Source organism: Chrysemys picta, chromosome 12 (assembly GCF_011386835.1).
Source record: "Chrysemys picta bellii isolate R12L10 chromosome 12, ASM1138683v2, whole genome shotgun sequence".
In the NCBI taxonomy this organism is placed as follows: domain Eukaryota; kingdom Metazoa; phylum Chordata; order Testudines; family Emydidae; genus Chrysemys; species Chrysemys picta.
In genome coordinates, this window is record NC_088802.1 from 19,538,774 (window position 1) to 19,541,549 (window position 2,776).

The window sequence follows — 2,776 nt, forward strand, 5'->3', positions numbered from 1 at the left end:
TCTCTCCAATCTTTCTTAAAGAGTGGCACCCAGAACAGGACACAATACTCCAGCTGAGGCCTCAACAGTGCCAAGTAGAGCGGGACAATTACCTCCCGTGTCTTACATATGACATTCCAGTGCTTCACCAACCCATTCCATTGCTTCACCAACCTCCTAGTGAAAAAGTTTTTCCTAATATCCAACCTAAACCTCCCCCACTGCAACTTGAGACCATTACTCCTTCTTCTGTCATCTGGTACCATTGAGAACAGATTTCAATGGGATGTAGATGCTTAGTTGCTTTTGAAAAACCTACTAGGTGCTAAAATACCCCTGGGGCCTGGATCCATAAAGAGTCCCAGGCGTCATGACTCACAGTGCGGCAACACCTAAAGTTTAGGCACCTAGAAAACCACTGGGATAACAGTAGGGTCGTACGCAGACTGAGTCAGGTCCCCGGGTTCCATATACAACAGTTAGGGAGAGACAAACACCTAAGAATGTGAGTCACAAATTCCAGCACACTAGGAAGTGAGGCGCCTGAGCTAGCCGATGGGAGATGCCGAGGACAGGAGTTTGTTCTAGCTCAGTGAGAGATGCCTAAGTCCAGTCAGGGAGGCCCCTGTCTCTGCTAGGAACCACGAACCAGGGGAAGATAGGCACATGTTCCGTCCGGGGCCTGATTTGGTAGTACCCACTACTTGATGACATCAAATGGATATTCCCATCTAATCAAACATACCTCGCCCTCCCAAACACCCACCCACCAAAAACATCTAGAACAAAGAAACAAATCAACCAACCGACAAAATACAGTACATCCTCATCAGAATGAACCCCTGGGGATCCAAGCCATTTATTCGTTAAAGCCAGGGGTTCATTATAGTAAAAGAGCCCTGACACCGGGGGCAGCGGCTGACACCTTGAGCCCATGACCATGGCGGAGGCTGACAGCTCTTCCGGCCTTGGTTCGGTAGTGGGAGCAGAGAGCTCCTCTGGCCTCGGGGCCGTGGAGGGGGCAGAATTTTTACTCCCCATCCTGAAATAAGGAGAAGAGCCAGAGACGCAATATGTGACTTTGATATGGTAACTGATTTTATATGGAAAGTGCTCTGATACCATGATGATGGGTGGCAGTACATAAGCCTCAGACAGATCAATCGATCAATAGATGGACGGGTATGGATGGGTATGGATGGATAGCTAGACATGATAATTTCATGGAGGATAGGTCCATTAATGGCTATTAACCAAGAGAGTCAGGCATGCAACCCTGTGCTCTGGGTGTCCCTAAGCCTCTGATTGCCAGATGCTGGAATTGGACAACACAGGATGGGTCACTTAATAATTGCCCTGTTCTGTTCATTCTCTGTGAAGCATATGACATTGGCCACTGTGTGAAGACAGGATATTTATATAGTTGTAAATTTGTAGTAACTCCATTGACCTGAGTGCAGTTTTTCTAGATATTTACCAGTGTAAATACCTCAGTGTGCCAAAACGGAGTGCACGTTATGTTCTCATGGAGACAATAATGTCAAGAGTTGATTATATTTGTAAAGAAACACAGAATGAGACGATGGTCATTGGAGAAATTGTCTATTTTATTTTTTGGAGAATAGCCGTAACCCAATCATTTTCCACAGGGCAGATTTGATATCCTTGTTCCTCATGCTATAAATGATCAGATTGATCATGGGAGGCACCAGGGCATAAAAAACTGGCACCACGAGACCCAGACATGAGATTGAGCTGGAGGTGTGTTTAATATAGGCAAAACTAGCAGTGCAAACAAACACAGAGACCACAATGAGGTGAGGGAGGCAGGTGGAGAAGGCTTTATGCCAGCCCTGCTCAGAGGGGAGTCTCAGCACTGTTTTGAAGATCAAAACATATGACACAATTATAAAAAACAAAGCAGTTTAAGGCAAAGTACACACTAAAGACAATAGCCCCAGTTTCACTGAGACATGAGTCATAGCAAGCAAGTTTGAGGAGCTGGGGGATTTCACAGAAGAACTGTTCCATCTCATTGTCTCCACAGAAGATTATTGCAAACGTGTTTCCAGTGTGCAGTGCAGAATTGAGAACCCCACTGATCCAGATACTGGCTGCCATTTGGACACAAGCTCACCTGTTCATCATTGACTCATAGTGCAGTGGTTGGCAGATGGTGAAGTATCGGTCATAAGCCATGATGGTCAGTAAGAGAAGCTCAGCTGCAGCGAAGAAAAGGAAGAAAAAGTATTGGGCGGCACATCCATAATATGAAATGGCCCTGGTGCTCATGAGGGAATTGGCAATGGACTTGGGGACGACAATGGAGATTGAGCTAAGGTCTAGGACAGACAGATTCTTCAGGAAGAAATACATGGGTGTGTGAAGATGGTGGCTGAGAGCTATGGCTGTGATGATGAGACGATTCCCAGTCAGGGCTGCCAGGTAAATCCCTAGAAACTGCAAGAAATGCAAAATTGGCAGCTCCTGAATGTCAGAGAATCCCAGGAGGAGGAACTTGGTCACAGTGATTTGGTTGGTCATTTTCTTCCTCAGTACATTATGTGATGGCTGTGAAGGGAAAGACAAGGGCAATGGCCAGGGTTCGGCTGCCGTAAGTAGAGGCCTTACTGGAGCCCTAGACAGGGCCGGCTCCAGGGTTTGTGCCGCCCCAAGCAGCAAAAAAAAAAAAAAAAGGCGCCATCACAAGCGGCGGCAGCTCTACCTCCGCTTCATTCTACGGTGGCAATTCAGCAGCAGGTCCTTCGCTCCGAGAGGCAGTGATGGCCTTGCTGTC

The 2,776-nt window shown here is 47.0% G+C and overlaps 1 pseudogene; it reads right to left on the bottom strand.

Annotated features, from left to right (window-relative positions):
• Positions 1-1,586: 1,586 nt before the first annotated feature.
• On the bottom strand, positions 1,587-2,523 carry LOC135974511 (olfactory receptor 14A16-like; annotated as a pseudogene).
• Positions 2,524-2,776: the final 253 nt, after the last annotated feature.